Source organism: Meleagris gallopavo, chromosome 25, assembly GCF_000146605.3.
Source record: "Meleagris gallopavo isolate NT-WF06-2002-E0010 breed Aviagen turkey brand Nicholas breeding stock chromosome 25, Turkey_5.1, whole genome shotgun sequence".
NCBI lineage: Eukaryota > Metazoa > Chordata > Aves > Galliformes > Phasianidae > Meleagris > Meleagris gallopavo.
This window is the reverse complement of record NC_015035.2, coordinates 2,070,722-2,091,548: the sequence shown is the minus strand read 5'-3', so window position 1 is coordinate 2,091,548 and position 20,827 is coordinate 2,070,722. Positions and strand designations below refer to the sequence as shown.

The window sequence follows — 20,827 nt, the reverse complement described above, 5'->3', positions numbered from 1 at the left end:
GTGAGGCCAGTCTCTTTTCAGTGGCACGTGGAGACAGGACGAGGGGAAACGGACATCAGCTGCAGCACAGGAAGTTTCGCACGAATGTGCCTAAGAACTTCTTCACGGTGAGGGTGACGGAGCACTGGAACAGGCTGCCCAGGGGGGTTGTGGAGTCTCCTTCTCTGGAGATATTCAAGTCTCGCCTGGACGCCTACCTGTGCGACCTGGTGTAGGGAACCTGCTTTGGCAGGGGGGGTTGGTCTCGATGATCTCTAGAGGTCCCTTCCAACCCCTACAATTCTGTGATTCTGTGATTCTGTGATTCTGAGATCAGAACCTGCGTGAGGGCAGAGTGGCGCAGCTAATGAGCTGCACTGATGGCCTATGGAGCATCCGAGTGCCCCAGGCGTGGGCTGCTGCAAATGGGGACGTGAAAAAGCAATGAAGGTGGTACAGCAAAGCCTGGGGCTGGGGGAAAACAGCACCGAGACCAGGTCCTGTCCTCCCCAGCCCGCACTGTGCCTCTTGCAGCCGCTTGCTGTGCACCTGGCTCATCCTGACTGCTGCAGGAGCGAGGAGGAAGGCTGCAGCCCATCCTGTGCTGCTGCAGGGCTGCACCAGGCAGGTGTGCGGGGCTGTGCTGCGTTGTCTCTGGCTGCTGCAGGCTCTGAGCTGCAAGAATAGTGCAGAGAACTCAGCGTGGCAGTGCCTCGTTTCTGCTGCAGAGCTGGAAAAAAGCCGTCACCTCACCACGAGATCAGAGCGGGGTCAGTGGAAAAAGATGTATTCTTAGACTGGTACAGAAAGCTGAAAAAAAAATGCAAAAAAGCAACGTTTGAACTCGGTGGGCCAAGGCTGTGATGGCAGCAGCAAGGATGGGTGGTGGCACAGCAGAGGGGTGTGAGCATCCCAGGGCAGTGCTGGCACATGGTGCGGAGGGATCTCACATCCGAATGGCCGTACGAGGCTGTGCGATGGACCTGCAGTGTGTGCTGTGCTAAAAGGAGCGACATCTGGGTTTTCTCGGGCCTGCAGGGAGGATGGAGCACCTGACAGTGGGGGTGGCAGTGAGTTCCCATCCTGCAGGGCACGTTATCCATCGTCCGTTGCAGAGCGGCTGCCAAATCAGCAGCTCCCAGCTGGCACTGCAGCACAGCGTGCACTGCATCACCCATTGCTTGCTGAGAACTTTCCCAGTGAGGCAGGGACGTGTGCCTGCTTTGGCATCCTGGTGGGAGCACCAGCAGAGCTGATGTCGCTCCCTCTGCTCTGCCCAGGTTAATAACTGGGTGCTGGGGTTCAGCCTTGAGCTGGAAGGGTCCCTTCTGGTTGGGGTGGAGGTGCTTGCAGCCGTGCTGTCCCCTGGTGATACGTCTTGGTGCACAAAGCTGCTGTCTGGCCCTGAGCGTGCTGCCTGCATCAGTATTCCAGGCACAGGCACAGCCCTGGTAACGTGCAGAGCTCGGCACTGTGCAGGAATGCCCTTGAAAGGCAAATTAAGCCAAACTCCCCGGTGGCTTTGAGGAGCAGCAGGGCTGCTGTCATCTCTGCTAAGGATGAAGTAGGTTTTGAGGTGTCTGATTTTGCTTCTCTTCTGCTTCCCTTTCCCAAAAGATGTGCAGACGTGCTGTGGGGCTGCTGCTAAGGGGGGTTTGTGTGCAGGTGCTGAGGTGAGATAGGACCCCTCAGCAAGGAGCACTCGTGGCTCCTGCACGTGGTGTCCTTGCTCATGGAAGCATTTAGAGCGGGTTTTATTGAATGCATGTGCTGAAATCACAGCCCTGGAACACGTGTGTGTTTCAGCAGTGTCCATGGATTAAAGTGGGGGGGTTCTCGGGGTGTTTCTCAGGTGACTTCAGGATAAGCTGCCTCTGAAATGAGCTCCAGGGATGCTCTGGGTGGTGATTTGCTGTGCACAGTCCTCACAGATCACGCTTCCCCTTGCTAAGCTGTTCACAAGCTGTGGTTCCCAGCCATGCTGTGAGCACTGATGTCTTCATCTGGGAGTTCTCCCTATCTGGGGGTCCTGCAGCAGTGTTCTGGCTGCAGCGGGAGCAGCCTGCATTGTTCCTGGCTGATCCATGCAGAGCATTTCCAAACAGCTGAGTGTGTTTCTGTTGGAATCCAGGCCTGTCCCCATTTCCCCAAACTCAGTTCCTCTCACACCTCATTGCAGAACTCTCCCCAGACAGCAGCTGGGCTTCCTACTGAGATCCCACTTCCTCCTTGTGGTCCTTTTTCCCCGGCACCTTCAGCTGCCGTGTGTGAGAGCTGTGCACGTGCTGCCCTCATTGCTCCATACACACGTGCTGTTCCATTGCCAGCTGCTGTCCTGCTGGAGGTGCAGACGTGGAGGACCAAAGCTTTGTGAGTGCTGCACCTCTGCTTTGTCTCACTTTTCCTCCCCAAGCACCGCGTGCATCTCTGCGGCAGGGGGACGGTGCCACTCTCTTGTCTGGGCGTTTTGGGGAGGATTTGTGCTCTGTGTTCTCTGCACGACGGCTGTGCTGTGCTGTGAAGAAGTGAAATTAAACGGTGGGCTTTGGTCACGCTTGGAATTCTAATCTGTGTGTCACTTTTGTTTCCTGTTTTCGTAGGAATTGCTCAGAGCATCGGTGGTCGGGAGGAATGGAGGAGAGCACTGGTGAGTAGTGGGATGCTGTAGCACAGGCTGTGAACCTGTTCCTTCTTCCTTGGATAAGCACTGCAGTGAACCTCGTTATTTTGAGCCTCACGTCTTTAATTTGAGGCAGATGATTAGCAAATGAGATGGTTTGCATCAGCTGCAGCTCTGCTGCGCAAATGGTGTGGGCAGGAGCCGATGGATCTCTTCTGAAATCTCCCTTCCCTGCAAGCTGGAATTGGGCTCTTGAAGATCCCAAGCTCTTGGAAACAAGCAACATCCCTTTTCTTACTAGGGAGGAGGCCAGGCATTGAGCTGGTGTGTGATTGGAGCAAGGCAGTGAAAAGAAGGAGGAATCAGCTCCCGGTAGCTCCTGATTTTGCTGTATTAATTTCCCTGGGCTGCTCTGTCTTCCAGAAGATGGGAAGTTTTAAATTGAAATTTGGCTTTAAAGCTCTTGCTTTAGGCACTGCCTACCACTTGCCTTGAGGTGAGCAAGCTCCTTCCTTTCAGCTTTAACCAATGCAAGAATTTGGTTTCCTCTAGAACTAGCAGTTTTTTGACTCAGTGTTATGATCGAGTGTTCCAACCACGTGCCAAAAAGGGTCGTGGAAAAAACAGTGCCTTCCATCAGCCTTTTTTTCATTGCCACTGAGATGGGGCTGCATGGCGGGCAGCCCATGCCCACGAGCATCTTCGGACCACGCTGTGGCAGCCGACGACTCCTACCTTGTGCAGCTCCGTGACCACAGATGTGATTTCCAGACTCTTCCTGTGCAATCAGGTGATACCATCCTTTAAGCTCAAGGAGCAGCGTGTGTGACAGCAGCATGGTGTGCTCGGGGTGCCAGGTCCTGCCTTCGTGCAGAGCTGCTTGGCTGGAACCCGGTGGCCTGCTTGGAGGGAGCCGAGCGCACGTTCCTGAAGTCACATCAGGCTTATAGTCCTGGTGGCAAGCGCTGCTGCTGTGCCCTCTAATTGTTGGTGCCCGTTTAATTGGCGGCGGTGTTTCCCCTGCAGTTTGCTTCTGGCAAAGTGATCCCAGGCGAAGCCTTCCTGGGGAGGTGGGCGCAGTGGCCGTGCAGATGGCAGCTCCCTGCTCGGCCCTGGGGTGCAGGCAGCAGCAGGACGAGTTGTTCCATCCCTCCAGCCTTCACGGCGTGGCTTTGAGCAGCACTGTGGGCTCTGCTGGGGCTGCCCGTGGCTGGCTGCGTTCGTGTCACAAAGCTTCACGTCCCTCCCTGCTCCTTGCGGTGGAGCCTGTCGGGCTGCCAGGAGCTCTGTCTGCCGATGGGAGCGGTGCTGGGGCCTGGGATGTGAAAGGCCTTACGTTGTGCTCACGTCTCGTCAGCTGAAGTAGAGCTGCTTCCCCTTCAGGATGGAGAACCTGGGCTCGATCTTTGCACGCTCAGAGCCCCCCAGAGCTGACCGTGAAGCTTTGTGTCCTTAATGCTGGGAGCTGAGAGCCCCGTACTCAAAGCAGAGTAAACAAATGGGTCTCTTACTGCTATTTTTTTTTAATTACTTTGCTTTTAAGGACGCTCATTCTGCAGGTGCTGCTAAGCTCAGGACTCCGGGGTTGCTCCGGGCACTGGGGCTGGAGATGAGGTAAGGCAGAGCTGCGTGCAGGAGCTGAAGCCCGTGCCCTTTGCTCCTGCAGAGCCTGGTGCTTTTTGATGCTGTCCTTAACCTGGTTGTATATTAACTGCCCTCCCAATGCTGCATGGCTGGCTTTTGTTTTAACCGCATTGGCGCGTGTTCAGAGCTGGTGTGCTTCGAATGGCCACTGGGACTGCACAGCCGAGCAGAAATCCTTTTTAGCTGTCAGGCTTCGCTGGCCACAGTGGGTGGGGGAGCTCCTCTTGGCTGGATGCCCCAGCTAATTAAAAATGAAGCGTGCTGTTGTCTTCAGACTTTAATTCGTGCTCGCCCCCCAGGGCTGGTGGAAGCACGGTCTCCACGCGGCTGCAGGGAGGCTTCAAAGCACATTTTAGAGCAGGTATGCAGCTTAAAATTTGCTCTCGAGTCTACCCTGGGTTATTTTCCCAAGTGCGGAGAAGAGCATGCAGGAACTTCTTGGGCTGTGGCCCCGAGTGTCTGTAGTGGTTACAGCTGGTCTGTGCTGATCCGGACGTGCGTGTGTTGCAGCCACGCATGGGATGGCTGCTGTTCTCTGGGATGGATGGACTGAGCAAAGTCGGGTTATTTAACGGCAGGCTGTGCTGTGTGATGGCACTGTGAGCTTTTGGGGTCTGTGTGAAGCCGAGCGCTGCCTGAGCTGAGCCGTCAGCGTGAGGATGGAGGTGGTGAGAGCAACACATGGGTTCTAAATACACACGTGGTGCAGGGCTGAGCTTCCCTCCATCCCAGGGTCCCTCCATCCCACAGCTACCTGCTGAAGGGAAATGGCACTGCAGCATCTCCCCCCGTTCAGATCCTCCTGTTGCTGCAGGGAGGTGCAGCATCACCTTCTGTTTTCGGGGTGTTTGCACTGCGTTTGCTGCCCTGTCCCAGGGGCTGCTCCCCTCTCAAGGTGGCACAAACTGTATTTCAGCCCTTTCTGTCATGGAAGTGATGCAGTGGCGGTGCTGTGACCTAATGAGGACACAGGCCAAGAGCCCCAGAACAAGCAGCTTGCTGGTCCAGCAGGCTCTGAGCTTTCCTCCAAGGAAGGCTTTGCTCTCCTTCAACCTTCAGTGCTCTACTTGCAGTTCTGCTGGTGGCACTGGGGTGACCCTTTGGGCAACTGAAGGCAACTGCTGAGTGAACTGGGGAACGTGAGCAGCCTCTTGCACACGCTGATCTGGAATAACACTTGGAGTTTATGGATGCTTGAAGAATATTCTGTAGTTATTTCTTTATTCGAGACCGACTTTCATCCCCTTCATCTCCTGCTGTGTTGCTTTTTTTGCCAGTTCTTTTCCAACTAAAAAAAAAGGAAATACTCCTTGAGTTCTTAAGCTCTGTGTGGACAAAGCAGCGGTTTGTTTCATCATCTGTGCTGGCTGCTGGGCTGCGTGCCTCGTAAGGAAACCAGCGTGATATGGATCTGCTGCTTTTGGACACTGGGACTCCAAATGGAGTCTGAGGAGAGGAAGGGGCTGGGGATGGGAGTGCTGCTGTGCCACCAGCGTTGCTCCTCGCTCCCAGCAGGACGTGCGGCTGAACAGATGCTCCAGAGTTTGGGAAATGAGTGCATGATCATTGCATGAGCAGGTGGATTTGCAGATCAGCTCTGATTCAAAGCACAGCCACGCTGCTCCTTTGGGTGATGCCCTGCAGGGAAGGTTTGTCCTCCAGGAAGGCACGAGCCACAGTTCCCTCATGAGATGCAATATATTATGTATACAGCAGTATGGCTGTCTTCTTTTTTTGTATTGTGCAATACAGTAGAAGAGCCAAAGTGGCCAAAGTGCCTGAGATTAAACGTTTAATTGTGGCTGAAGTGTGCTGCGCTGCGAGAGGCCAGCTGTGCCTGAGACACATTTACTGCGGGGTTGTGCTGATCTCATTTGGGACCATTTGACTTTTAAACGAGGTGCAGCACAGAACACTGGCTAACCTGCCTGAAAGCATTACTGTAAGTAGGTGAGTGCATTTGGCAGGTTAGCAAAACCCTTTAGGACACAATCCTGATGTTCTTTTGTTCTTCAGCTTGCAGTTCCCAGGGTGCATGGGGTGGTTAATGGGATGCCTGCACTGCTCTGCCTCTGCAGGTGACCTTGGCACTGCAGCACCCCGTTCTGGGCTGCTGTGGGTGCTCAGTTTGTGCAGCTTTCTATGCCTGGAGGAGAGCAGAGCTCGTTGTGCTCTGGTGGCTCTGCTGTGGGTGTGTGGGAATGGGATACCTGGTGTGATGGGCTGCCAGGAGCCAGGTGGGGCGGAGGCTGGCGCTGAGGGAGAGGTGTTGCACCTGCTGCAGTGCTCAGATTGAGTTGAGCAGTTTCCTTGTATTGAGAGATAAGGCTCTATAGGACGTGTAATCAATCCGGGCTGACTCTGGGACGTGGCTGGGTAAGTAGGGCACTGCTGGAGGGCCTCAGCTCAGACCTGACGCTCACATTGCCCTCTGCAGTGCTGTCTTTTGTCATTTGCCACCTGATTTCATTGGGGATCTCATTGGGGCCGGAAGAGAAGCCAGTCTGGGAGCAGAGGTATGAATGCTTGTTTTAGGTGGAGCCGTTGTTGTTAGCATTTTTTGGGTCACACAGCAGCAGTGCCTGTGGATGAATGGCAAACCCAGCGCTTGGGGTGGGATGCTGCCACTGATGCTGCTGCACTCGCAGGTGGGGTTAACTGAACTGAACAGAGCTGCTCTTGGCACAGTGTTGGGAAGGAGCCCGGCTCTGTTTTCTGGAGGTGGTTTTTCTCTCCTCAAACACAGCATGGAACCCACGTCCTGGAGTGGCTTCGTGCTGGTGTGGGGCTGAGCCAGCCGTGACGGGCAGATGATAACCACAGGTTAATGGGTGTAAGGAGAGCTTGGGAAAAGCAGCCCTCCGTCCTGGCTGTCCTTGCTGGCTTTCTAAAGGACTTGGCAGCTGGGTTATGGAAGGTTTCATTCTCCTGTGCCTTCCAAACGATGGGTGCCCCAGCTCCCTCCTGCGGATGGCACAGCGCCGTTCCTCCCGGCTGAGCGCTGCAGTGCTGCGGCGCGGCCGCCAGGGGGCGATCGTGAGTCGGACGAGGTGGGGGCGGCCGGCGGAGCTCCGGGAGATATTTGGGGAATTAATAGGGGAAATAATGGGGGAAATGGGGCTGCGAGGAGCTGGGGGGGTCGGGAATAATAAGGGGAGGCTTTAGGGGATGCAGCGTGCCTCTTCTTGTGAGGAGGAGCACAGCGGCCGGCTCTGTCTGAGCGCTGTGTGTTGCAGAGGTTAAGTTGCGTTTCACTTCGGGGAGGGATGGAAAATCTCTCCAAGTAATTAACTTAAGATGCCGATGCTAATGAAGGGCTTTCAAAGCTGTGGCTGGTTGGGGTGGGGGGGAGAATCCCCTGTTGAGTCGATGGCGGTGGGGCCTAAGGAGTGATGCTGCAATTATTAGGCTGAAATGATGTTGAACACGAAGCTAATCCCGTTATCTTGCAAATAGGGAGGAAACTGCCTGCTCGGATTGCTCTGTAATGGGATTATTGCAGCGAGGGGCACCCCTGACATTCCCTGTCTGCTCGGGGTGAGGCATTGATCAGCACTGAGCAGCCTTCCCGTGGGTGCTTTGCTGGGGGGCCGGGGGCACTGCGGTATTTCTTTTGGAGGAAAAAGCAGCTTTGACGCTGAGCGTCCTCTCATCTCGAGAAGCCATTCCCTCCTCCGCAGCAGAGATCCCTGGAGCCCATCTCTAAGGCAGGGACCTGAAGGACGAGGGTGAAACGAGGCATCCTTTTGTCATGTCTTCCTGGCACCGTGTCCCCAAAGCACCGGGTCGCAGCGTGAGAGGGAAGGAGGCGCTGCAGGGTCCTGAGGAGCCACGAGGATGCTGTGAGGACGGAGCTGTGGGGAAGGGCTGCAGGAGGTGGGGATGTTCTGAGCATCAATTGCTGATGGGTCTTCAGGATCGTCCCGGGGGTCCCTAAGCCATCTGTGTGATCCACTGCTGTGTCAGCAGTGCAGGAGAGCACAAGAACCAAAGTGATCCGGCAGCGAGGAGAGGAAGGCCATAACGAGCGAGCCTGCCTGGCTTGGCTGTGAGCTTGCTAGCTCACATACCTGGAATAGCAGCACTCTGTCGTTCTTAGGCTGCACGAGTTGAGAAGGTGAGCAAATATTTGCAGAGCTCGTGGCTCAGGCTGCAGTTGGAGCTGGCTGTACCGAAGTTGGTCCCAGCGGGTTGTGACAAACAGCCCCGTTTGCATTTATCCATATGTCCCACCAGCAGTGCAGGAGTGCTGTTTGGTGGTCTCAGTTTGGGATTTTTAGGTGCTGTTTTGGGATCGTGATGCTGTGTTGGCACCCAAAAGCAGCATCAGGGTAGAGGAATCGGTGTGGGAGATGTGAGGGTCCTACTTGCACTGCGGCAGCAACCTCAGGGAGAGAGCTTGCTGCAAGGTGATGACGAGCTGTGCCTCCCAGACTGTTGGTATTATCTAATCCTGGGCCGTTTCCTTTAATTATATGAAATGTCCTTGACACTGTAAACAATTGCCATGGCATTGTCTGTGCAGCACTGTGAGTCAAAGATGACGCATGGCCAGTGCAGGGTTGGGGACCGGAGCTGGGCAGCGTGCTCCATGGGCTGTGTGCTCCTTTGGGAGTGGGACTGTTGGAGAGGGTCCAGAGGAGGCACGAAGATGAGCAGGGGGCTGGAGCACCTCCTCTGTGAGGACGGGCTGAGGGAGCTGGGCTTGTTCAGCATGGAGAAAAGAAGGATGCGGGGTGACCTCAGTGCAGCCTTCAGTACCTAAAGGGAGCCTACAGACAGGAGGGGAATCAACTCTTGGAAAGGGGAGATAACAGCAGGACAAGGGGAAATGGTTTGAAGTGGAGGGAGGGGAGATTGAGGTTGGATGTCAGGGGGAAGTTCTTTACAGAGAGAGTGGTGAGGTGCTGGAACAGCTGCCCAGAGAGGCTGTGGATGCCCCGTCCATCCCTGGAGGTGTTCAAGGCCAGGTTGGATGGGGCCCTGGGCAGCCTGGGCTGGTGTTAAAGGTGGAGGTTGGTGGCCCTGCACGAGGCAGGGGGTTGGAGCTTTGTGATCCTTGAGGCCCCTTCCAACCCTGGCCATTCTGTGTTCTGTGGCTGCTGTGATGTGCCACTGCTCAGAGCAGTCCCTGGGAGCCCCATGGGACTGAGCTCCCTATCGTTCTCTCGGTGCTTAAATAGAGAACAAAGCTTGTATCAACGTGAATCACAAAGTTGATAAACTGGAATGGTTCCTCTCAGAGCTGTCTTCTTGTATGGGGCAAATATTTATCCGCATTGTTTCAGAAGGCAGATTTGTGCAAGTCGGAGGTCAGGCCTGTCGTTACAAGGCACGGCGTGCTTGGAAGGAGCTTCTGTGCCTGCTGTGTGCATCTAAAGCAGCAGTTAGAAAGAAATGCCAACTGTATGTGAGATCCGAGTTGCATGGGTGCAAAAAAAAAAAAATAGTATTTTTCTCGTTGGCTCGAAGGGACCGAAGCCAAATCTGTCTGCTGTGCCCTCCAGTTCCTGCGCCGTGGCAGGAAACTTGGTTTTCTCTTCCAAACGAATCTGCTCGAGATGATCAGAAGCTGAGATTGTGTGCCAAACTCGCCTTGCATTTTAATGAGGAGTTTCTGGCCTGGTCGATAATGAGGGCAGAGCAGGTGCGGTGGGAGTTGGGTGTTCCCCAGCAGCAGAACCATGGGGCTTTTGTGAGCCTCCCTGGGCAGAGCCAAGCGAGGGGCGGTGGGATGCCCTGGCACCGGTGCTGCCTGCTGGTAATTGGGAAAAAATGTGACTTCAGAGCGTGGCTTGGAGGTGTTGAAGGGTAATTGGGCTCCTTGGTGCCTGCGGCGAGCCCCAAGAGGCGGAGGATGTGCTGAAACGCCGTGCTGCAGTTTGGGTTTTTGGGGATGAGGGGTGTGTGTGCTTTCTGGGGCTTCTGCCAGACCTTAAAAGGAGGAAATGAGGCTGCTGCTGATCCTCCTGCCCTGCTCACCGGCACATCTGCAAGGACTGGGAGTAGGAGAAGAGCCTCGGGATGGCGACTCTTGTGGTGAACGTGGGCAGAGCTCCCTCCTGCTGTTCATTTGCAGCCTGCAGTGCTTTGCAGAGCCCGTCCGTCCCACTGCCTTACAGGAGACCCTTTGCCAGAGGGCTCGGTCGCTTGCCATAACACCAGTGTAAAGCCACGAGGTGTTGGAGCAAGGCATGCTGACTGCGTTGGGTTTGCCCAGCAGGGCAACCAGCTGAGTGTGTGCACTCATCCGGGTCAGTGGGAGAGGTGTTGAACCAGAGCAGACCCCGTATAAGCTCTGAAAGGAGAGGGATGTGCTGTGTCTGTGCTGGAGCTGTGGCGTTCTGTCTGTCTTTGCTTCCAGTGCTGTGCAATAGGGAGCCTTGGGTGCTGATGGTTGGTAGGTTCTTCTCTTCGTTTTTTTGTTGTCTGAGGGTTTTAATGGGTAAAATAGGAGTTAAGCTAAATGCTGTTTCTTCCCTAAGCAACAGAATAATTAATGTAATGTTCCCCATGTCTTTGCTTAACGTTTTCCTAATAGTATGGCTGCAAGTGACAGATGGGCATCTCGCCTCCGAGTGCTTCACTGTTGGGAATATGCTGTTGCTTTGCTGATGCCTGATGCTTTGCTGGAATGCATCCTGTATCTGTGCTTCTTTTGGCTTCTGACCGGTGCTCCTGTTCGTGCTGCTTCAAGGTGCTCCAAAAAGTCATTTGTTGGCTTTGGAGGTTCCCTTGCTGAAGGACAGCCTGGCTGTGAATCACCGCAGCCCTCAAGTTAGCTGAGATGGGACCGAATCTTTAATTTTCAGGATTACATTCCTTAGCATTCCCTCATCAGTGAACAGGAAAATATTTAGCATATGTGGTAAGTAATTAGGGCCAATGGTGAGGAGGCACTGAAGGTATGTTTTTTCAGCGCTCCCATTGCAAGTCCCACGTCTTCCATTGGGAAACAAGGCTAGGGGGTGCCTCGACCTCACATCCTTGTCCCAGAGCTGTTACAGAGCATTTCCCTGCTCCCTGGGACAGGTGAGGCTCCTTTTGTCCCTCTGCACCGTGAGGATTCCAGCTGGGCTTCTCCTTCTCCAGCATGGGATGGCCACACTCAGTCCAGCTCAGCTCCTGGGCTGCACAGAACCACGTTGGCTGTGGGATGCTGACATCCCTAGCAGGGAGCAAAGGGCCCCATCACCACCTCACCGACCCACTGGTGGGGACGAGGGGATGGGAATGCTCTGCGACATGGGAGTTTCCCATTTGGAAAAGTCTCAGGAAGCACGGAGGAAATCACATGGCTTGGGAGCACTTACCTCACTGCTCTGTCTCACCCAACGCAGCAGCTTTCATCAGAGCATGCAGGACCTGAACAATGCAGTGCCAGCTGGCTTATAAATAAACGTGCTTCCGTTTCCACACCAGGATGGCTTTAATACCACATGAGGGGAAAGGAAGAGCGTCACGTTGTTGGCTTGTGACCTTTGAGCCCCAACCATCGGGCCGTAATGTGTAACTCCTCCACATCTCCTTCTGAGCACAGTCCAGAAATGGTCACCTCCGTGGGCAGCCACGTCTTGTTTTCACACTCATTCCTCATTCTGCCAACCCGCTGAGCTTGGCTGCTGAGCAGATTGCGATGGAGGACATCCAGAGTTGCCATCCCCTCTTCTCCTCCCTTCAGCCTCGGTGAGATGCTCCCGTGGGCATTGGGAATTCCCATTGGTATTTCAAGCGGGAGCATTTTTGGGCTTCCTGCAGTGACTGCTGATGGGCTGGGAAGGAAAACGCCCAGTATTGCTGGGCTCACACCACCGGCTCCATCTGCAGGGTTGGGTAATGCAAAAGTCCTTAATGTGCCCGTGGCTGAATCATGGGATGTCAGTGCCTGAGTCACTGGAGATGAATGCGGTGTTTCACGTCGGTGCGAACTGAAATGTGAACAACAGTGTCTCTATTAGAGCAGCTAATAATACTTGTGCTCATTACGGGTTTCATTCGATTTTTAAAGTGAAACAATCAGGAAGAGTTCCTCCTGCAGTGTGTACGGACAGACCGGGAGTCTGCGGGGCCGGGTCTTAATGGGATGCTGCCCTGGGTGGAGAGGAAAGGGAACTTGAGAGGGGAGCACCTATGTGACACGTCCTTGCTCCAAGCGTGGCTCTTCTTTCACCTGGATGTGCTTGGCTGGGGGCTGAGCTGTGCAGCCCCGGCGTGGTTCTGTCTGTGGGCAGCCACAGATTTGTCCCATGCCCTATGGGGAGCTGTGGGCTGCTCCCATGCTGTGCTGAGGCAGGTGTCCGCATTAAAAGCTGATATTGCTTTTGGGTCAAATTTCTGCTCTTCCGTGCTCTGCTGTCCTCCTCCTGGTGTTCCTCCCCTCGAAAGAAGAGTTGCAGCTGCTATTCTTTGAGTGTCTGAAGCCCAAACCAAAGCTGCGCATCTGCAGATCTTTGCTCCTTGAGCAGCACGGCTCTGCAAGCATCAGTGAGCAGCACTGGTCAAGTCTCATTGATGGTTCATGAGACCTCATCAGTGCTGCAGGGACGTGGCAGTGGTTTGCTGCCTGCTTTTGTGCGCTCACAGCCCTGAGAGTCACTGAAGCACTGAATCTCTGTGGTTGTTCCAGCTTCTGGGCTGCAAATGGAAACCTTCCATTGAAACCTAATGGCGTTTTACTGATGTGGAAGAAAGGGTTGGGTGTTGATATGCTGCTGTGCTTCAGCAGGCTGTCGTGTGTCAGCTTTGTGCACTCTTTGGTCACTACAAATGCAGCATAAACTGCACTGAGGCTCTCTGGAAGTTGGGCAGCTGCAGAGCGAGTGCACTGCTCTGCAGCAGGGAGGTTCTTCCCATCTCCCAGGGTGTGCAGCTGATGCACAGTTTGGAGAAGGCATCCAGCCTCTGATCTCTGAGCTTTATGGGCCTTCACCAGCTGGCTGTGGATTTAAATGGCCTTAAAATGGCTTTTTTCCTTTGTGTCAAAGCAGAGAGCCTTGAAATGAGGCGGAGAGAGCATGCGAGTCCGTCTGTCCTCATCGGGCTGCCGGGCCAGGGCAGGAACACGGGCTGCTATCTGAGCACAGGGATGGGGCCGGAGGTGGGTGGGTGAGAAGAGCAGCCGTGCTGGGAAGCTGATGGAGGCGGTGGAATTTGCTGATCCGCCCACCTCTGTGCGCTGATCCGTCGCTCCTCCACCTGCAGCTGGCAGAGATGTGGGCACTCCTGCTTCCTCCCGTGTGGCTGCAGCTGTGCTTCAGCAGGCAGGTAGCAGGCTGTGTGCTGGCACGTGGCGTGGCAGCAGGGGGGCTGAAGGCGCCGGTGTTTCCCAGGTGTGTTTGTCACTCAGGTGGGGATCTCAGATGTCACAGCTGTCCCCTTCCTTCTTCCTTTTGGGGCCGGCTCCCACCCCGCACGTGGGTCAGGTGCTCCTTTGGGTTCCTCTGCTTGCTGCCAGCTGTAGGTCACCGGGACCCTAACAAACTCTGATGGAAAACCAAAAGGAATCCAAGTGGATATGCTTGAACTCTGCTGCGATGCGAAGGGTCGGGGGATGCTTGCAGCTGGAGCTGTCGGGACGGGACACGAATTAAAAAGAAACTCTCCTATTTTCCTTTTTAAAGAGCAGTTCTCCTTTGTGAGATTGAAACGAGAAGGTGCCCTCCCTGCTCCTGCCTTCCTCCCGGTAACTTTAGCAGGCAGAGAATTGACACTAAGCTGCGTTTTATTGCACGTCTGCCTCGATGCGCGTCAGCTCCGGCGCTCTTTTTGAGATCCCCTTTAATCTCAGAGCAGTGCAACCTCTCCGTCGCTCAGAGCGCCAAGCTTTCTCGCTCAGGATGGTGCAGTTTGGGTTCGGGTTTGTGCTGTAGTGAAGCCCCAGCTCTCCTCGCTCCCGGTGAGGAAGGAGCGAGGGGTGTTGATGCTTTGGGTTGTGCAGCTAAGTGGCTGGAGCGTGGCTGTCTCCTCCCCTTCCTAAGCTTCAGCCCCAGCCAGCACAGCTCTGGAATGACAGGCATTCCTGCGCCAGGGGAGCTGGCATGGGCGCCTATTTATGAGAATCAAGTGCCTGGGGAACGGGGAGCGGGACCCGCGTGGCCCACGGGCTGCCCTGCGGCTGCTTCTCCTCCGGCTGCTCCGCTCGCGCCGTGCCGGACCCCTCGGGTGTGGAGCGACCCATTTGGAGGACCCCGGTGCTCTCCCAGGGTTTGGATTCCTTCCTTTCTCCTCCCGCCGCCTCCCGGAGAGCGGCTTGGGAAGGGATCTCATGGGGCAGCCGCGCTTCTCCAGACCGGTCCATCCAGCTGCCGCGGGTGAGTAATGGAGGGCGAGGGAACGGCGGAGACGTGGGGCGCGCAGGCTGCAGGTGGGTCGGGTGGTGGGAGCTGGGGGGATGCGGAGCTGGGAAGAGCCCACGGCAGCAGCTCCGCTTCCTTCCGTTCTCTGCCCCGGCGCTGGGCTCAGGCTGCGTTTTTGGGATAGCTCATCCCTTACCTGCGTGGCTCAGGGTTCGCCCAGCGCTGGTGCTGCAGTGAAACTCCCCCAGCGCCGCGCTGGGAATCGGCCCCAGCGGCTTCCAAGGGCTGCTTCCTTCGGTGTGCAGGTTCTCCCAGCCCTTGGGGGGCAGCTGGAACAGTGCTGGGGGGAGAAAGGCCTCGAGAGCCGCCCGCCTGCTGCTTTCTGCATCTCAGAGTCTGAGTTTTAGGGGACGAGATCTGGAGGACAGGGGTTGCTGACCAAAGCTGGATGCAGCACTGCTATTTCCAGGGCTGTGATGCACGGAAATGAGGACGATGCCGTCACCTCGCACTGAGCTCTTGCTCTCTCTGATCCCTAACGTGGAATTTGCTGATATTTGTACTGAAACAACTGACCCCAATCCCCCTCCATAAGGGACTACTTTTTTTCTTTTTCACTTTTGGAACTTTGAACCTCCCAAGTGTTGTTAGGGCACAGATGAAACTGGTGGCTTTTCTTTTGCCACCCCCGGGTCGCTCCGGCTGGTCGTGTTCAAGAGCTGCTAAAAATAAGTGGTGCTGAGGGAGAGTGGAAGGGAGAAATAGGACTTCAGCCTCCTCCGTGTGGTCAGGAGCATCAAAAACAGCATCCCCTCGGGTCTGGGGGCCGTCAGGAGCCCCGTCTGCTCTTTCTCCCACCCCGAGCACCAGATGTTGGTGATTCTCAGGGGAAGGGGCTCTCCTGGTGTAGGACTGCGGGCTGGGGGTTCTGCTGCTGCTCATGGGCTGCCTGAAGCTGCTCTGTGAGTGCACTTGTAGTGGTTTAAGGTCTGGGTTCTCCTCTTCCCCGGGCCATTCAGGCAGTGGACACAAAGCTTTTCAGGCTGCTCTCGGAAGCTAGCAGCATTTACCCAAAGAGCTTCTTTATACTTCAGCCTTAGCAGAATTTCCATCAGAAACGCGTGCTGAGATGATGGGGGCAGAGCAGCTCAGGGCTCTGCGGAGGTTTGGGGAAGGAAAGCAGCGTGTTCTCAGCCTCCTCCTACCCGCTTCATCCTGCAGCTCTGTCCCAAGCCTTGCCGACCCTTCCTCCTTGAAGGAGGATTGCGTCACTTTGTTCGTGAAATGAGCAGCTTCCCCCTGGGTCATTTGGGAACGTGGGATGAATTGTCAGGATGAATTGTCAGCATCTGTTTAGGGATGCTTTGGTTTCTTCCCATCCTTCAGCTGTGCTTTGTTCGGGTCTTGAAGTGATTTTCAGCTCGTGGCGTGGTGTGCCAGCCGAAAACAACACCAACCCCTCCCTGGCTGTGCTGCTTGTGGTGGTGTGTGGCCCAAATTAAAGCAGTTTGAAAGCTCCCCAGGACCCACTCCGTGCTGACCGCCCTTCAGCACAGCTTGGTTCTAATTGTAACCGTTCTTATGCTCTCCACCAGGGCTGCAGGTACCTTCCTTGCGAGCTGCAGCCCTTCCCAGAGGGGCAGCCTGTGCTTGGTGCCATGCCTTGTGCTGGGCTCTGCGCTGTACCAAAGAGTCTTCTGGAGCTTGGTTTGAAAGCTGAGGGTCAGCTCTGCCTGCTCACAGCAGCTCCTCCTGCCTGGGATGGCGGCGAGGCCATCGAACCATCATACAGAGGTTACATTTCCTAAAGGCTGGCCCCATCGCTGCTTGCCGTGAACAACACGGTGTTTCCAACTGCCCCACGGCTCTGCCACTCTGACCCAGTGAGAGCTGACTGTGCCATGGCAGGAGGAAATGCTTCACTCTCCTCAGTAGTGACGCAGCCCCAAGCCTGATGGCAGCTTTGGGAATGGATGGCACGCAGCCCCTTGCTGACCATGACGTGTTGCAGCCCACCTGCGAGGCTCCAGCTGCTCCCGCTGACACAGGAAAAACATTGCAGCAGAGCGGCCTTGCACAAGAGCTCACACCTAACTCGGGGTGCAGCAGGAGGAGAGCTTTTCTCTGATGGCATTTTAATTGCAGGAGTGGAGCACAAACGTGTGGCAGTTTGCAGAGGGGGGGGTTGGCACCTGGTGGCTCTCGGACCCCTCCGTGCCCGAGGGGAGCTGCATCCCTCCTTGTTGGCAGAGCCCGGGGATGCAGGGGGAGGCAGAAAGCTGCAGCAGTGCCAATTCTGTGATGGATCCTCATCTTGCTTCAGTCTCAGCGTTTTGGTTAACACAGATCTGCTGCTTGGACAGCTCCCATTCACCTGTTCATTTTGCTGGGAGAAGATACGGGCAGGTTGTTTTCGGATAGGGAGGTAGGACACGGCCCCCAGGGCACAGCCTCCTTCAGCTGCTGCTCTGTGAGGCATGGGCTGGGGCAGGCATGGAGCTGCAGGCTTCCCCAGCTTGGAAGGGACCCCCGTTGCCCCCCAAGCCCAATGCCTGCCCCACACAGCACCACCAATGGCTGAAAGCAGTGAACAGTCCCTCCTCTCGCTCCCTCCTCTCCTCCTGATGCACCACTGCAGCAGGCTTTGCTCCAAGGTTTTCCTTTTCAGGAGGGGGGCACCTGGGGGCTCCCCCAGCTCCAGGGCTGTGTTCCTGCAGTGGACATTTCCCTGTAGCTTTTGCAGTAAGGCTCAACCGGGTTGTTCTGCAGCACGGGGACACACTGAGACCCGCTTACTGGAAAGCTCTTGACCTTCTAATGAGGACTGCCAGCTTCACCCAGGCCTCCAAGACCTCATTTAACCTTTGTAAGAAATTTAAAACAGGTTTACCAGCCTGGGACAGCAGTGGGGCAGGTTCCTTCAGCCTGGGTGCTGAGCAGAGCCAGGCCCACCGCATCCCTTGGTGGAAATTTGAGCTGGAAATGGGCCATAGTTGGCACAAAAGTCCTTTTCCAGGGCAGTGTGAGGACTATCATGAGCAATCACTGAACAATGAGGGTATTTAAAACGCAGGTCGCTAAAAGCACACCTACAGCAGCTGATCTGCCTAATTAGCAGCGAATGTTAATTCATAATTGCATCATAACAGACTATTTTAAACACCCCTGTCCGCGTGGTAATTAAGGGATGGTAGAAGGAAGAGTGGAAGGGACGGTGGGTTGTGGGTCCTCCTGGAAGCAGCCTGGCCCTGGCACGGGGCAGAATGCATCCATATAGAATTAAAGGGGCGGTTTTGGGGACATCAATGTCACCCCAGGGGTTGGAGGTGCCGTAAAGTGGTCACACTGTGCTGGGCTTCGTTCTGCCCAGGGTGAAAGGGATGCTGAAAACGATGGTTGTGATCTTATGCTGGCACAGTGTCTGCCCCTCTGCTCCTCCTGCACCGCTGCTGTTGGGCACAGAGCTGAGCACAAAGCACCAAAACCCACTGTTTTCGTGTTGTTTGAGAGCTGGTTCTGAGTGCAGTCCCACAAGCTGGTGGGGCAGCATGGCAGGCAGGCAGAGCTGCTGTGTTGGATATCAGTGCTGAACATCACAGCAAAACCTGGCTGTTGGATTCACCTGCACGCCTGGCACGAAGCTCCACCCTGAGATGGCATTCAGCAGCAGGTTCCTCCCCTTGGGATTAATCTCACTCGGGGGCTTTTCCCCTCTGTTCAGCTGCTCCTGGTGCAGGAATTTGTGTCTTCTGCACTTTGGGGAGGTTTGGGGTGCAGGCTGTAGGCTCAGCAACCTCTTGGGTGGTAGTTGGGCCTCTGAGCATCTGGACGGTTCCTCTTGGGTGTGTTTTTTGTGTCCTTCCTCCTTCCCACCCTCTGTCCCAGCAGAAAAATCGCAGGGTAGAGCTGCAGAACATCCTGGATTGGAGCTGACATCGTGCATGCTGCTTTCCATCTCAGTTCTCTCTTAAGGCTCAGCTCAGGCATCACACTGGTCACCTTTCTTTGAGACAAAGTTGGCTGGCGTTGGTTTTTTACCGCCTCTGGGTGAGCTCTGTTAGGGGTTGGTTGGGAAAAAATAAAACAACATAATAAAAGGGGAGAAAAAACGAGAGAGAGAAAAGGAAAAGTTCTCCCTCAGGTGCCCTCAGCTGTGAGAAATGTGGAGCTGGAGAAGAGGAACCTGGGCAGCACTGAGTGCTGTGGGTAAAGTCTGAAATGGCCGCAGTTGGCTCCGAAGGTCGTTTTTCCCCTCCAGTCTGCACAGCAGTGGATCCTTTCCTTGCCAACCTGCATCCTGGGCTGGATTTCCTCTTCTGCTCCATCGTTTGGTTCAGTACTGTGCTACTCACGCAGGATCTGGATCCCAGCGTTGAAATTCCCTCTGGTTTTCCTTGTGCTGCTCCTCTGTTCCCCATCTTCATATCAGCTGTGCTCAGAGCATGGTGTGCACAGGGTCTGCTCCAGGGCCCAAAATCCCACACTGGGCAGAGCTGCACGTAGGGCTCCAGCAATCGTCAGCACTGGGGCTTTCCTGGTTTCTTTCCTGTCCTTGGCCTGCTCTTCCCTGTGCTGACAGGGAGCTGCCTTTTAACGTTGGAGCTTATCTCCATGGTGGATATTTACGTGATATAACAATACGTTTCTAGCTCTTTGTTCTGCATGCAGCATGGCTTTCCCCTAGAATTCCTTTCTTAGCCCTGGGAGAAGGGATTCTTGGCTGACCTCACCGTGTGGCCCAGGGGGTGTTGTCTTTTCTGCAGCACTCCGTGCAGGCTTTGCCTGAGACCGACTGAAAGGGCTTTTGTGATCCCAGAAGGCTTGCAAACTGCAGAGCATTTGGCTGGAAGGCTCCGAAACGAGATGCACAAGTGCAGTCAGTCCCAGTCTGTTCTGCACGCCACGAGCGCTCCTGGATGGAGCGTGGTGCTTCCGCAGGGCTGAAGCTGTGAGCTTCTCACTCTGCAAACCGAGGCCACCAGCTGGCTTCGCTTTGCTTGTGTGCACTGTGATGTCTGCTGCAGGCAGCCCTGGGTTCTGCTGATGGCAAGCAATCCCTCACGGTGCATCAAACCCCCCGTGGACAGCCACCGGTGCAGGGTGTTGTGCTCTGGTTCTGCTTTGCAGGTTGTTTCTTTAGGAGCTTTCTGCTGCAGTGAGTTGGGCTTTTCCTTTGTGTGCATCCCTTCCTGCCTGTGTGTCCTTCTCGTGGTGCTCTCCAGAGACCTCGAGCGCCGTAGGTGGAGCGCAGGCTGCATTGTGCTGCTTTCCTGTGGAGCTGTTGCTTTTGGCCAGCGATGCTGGCTGTGTTTCTAGAAGAAAAAGCAGCGAGGCTCAGTCCAACACCAGCAGCTGGTGCAATGGGGCTGCTAGCTTCCATGTGTGCAGATGGAGATGGGCTTCGAGGTAGCTGTGCTCGTGTTGTTCAGTGAGTCTCGCGCCAGGTTTGCAACTGCAGCAAAGCAATGCGTGCTGGTGGGCGAAGCTGTCACACTGCTGACTGACACGGGTCCTTGGTTCCGTAGGAAGCTGCCTGTCAGTCACCCTTGTGCTGTTAACTTGGGAAACCCCCCTTGTCTCCCCGAGCTAACGCCAGTTGCTGATGGTTATGTGAAGGCATGGAACCTCGCTACCTTCTTTGCATGAGCGTGCGGCGCCGTTTCCCCGTGCACAAGGGCTGGGAGCTGGCAGCAGCTGTGTGCAGCACTGGGGTAACTGCTGTGCTCCTCTCCCTGCAGCTGAAGAGGTGGATCACCCCCCGAGTGATGCGGGTATGGGGGTCGACGTGCTGGAATCGGGTGACACCACACCTCCTACCAAGAGGAAAAGCAAGTTCTCGGGCTTCGGCAAGATCTTCAAACCTTGGAAGTGGAGGAAAAAGAAAAGCAGTGATAAATTTAAAGAGACTTCAGAAGGTAAAGTGGGGGGGGTGGGGTGGGAGGGTGCCTTTTTCCACCTGGGAGACCTGCAGCTAGTGAGGAGGCCTGAGGGCTGGCACGTGTGAGAAGCAGAGCAGGAATCGGTGGTGGGCCGGCACCTGCAATCTCTCCAGAACACCTTGCCATGGAGCTGTAGTTTCAGACAAACAAATTCCTTCCTGGAAGGAACCTCCCCAGGCTGCTGTGGGGAGGGAGGGATTGCTCAGGCCTGAGCGCAGTCCCTCCGCCCTCCCATTAATCTGTACCATACAATGAAATCTGAAGCCCTTTTATTTCCTCTGCAGGACCTATCCTTTAAAAAAAAAAAAGTATCTTCTTGAACTTCTCTCCTGCCCTGTTTTCTGAGTGCT

General features: G+C 55.2%; 1 long non-coding RNA gene across 2 annotated transcripts; it reads left to right on the top strand.

The window, feature by feature from the left end:
- The first annotated feature begins 275 nt into the window (after window positions 1–275).
- On the top strand, window positions 276–20,458 carry LOC116217430. Of its 2 annotated transcripts, XR_004161970.1 has the most exons (4): window positions 276–2,626; window positions 2,901–3,095; window positions 4,143–4,213; window positions 20,277–20,458. It is a non-coding gene; the product is annotated as an uncharacterized LOC116217430 (long non-coding RNA). The 2 variants fall into 2 exon arrangements; XR_004161969.1 differs by lacking the exon at window positions 2,901–3,095 and having other exon boundaries at window positions 304–2,626.
- The last annotated feature ends 369 nt before the right edge of the window (window positions 20,459–20,827 follow it).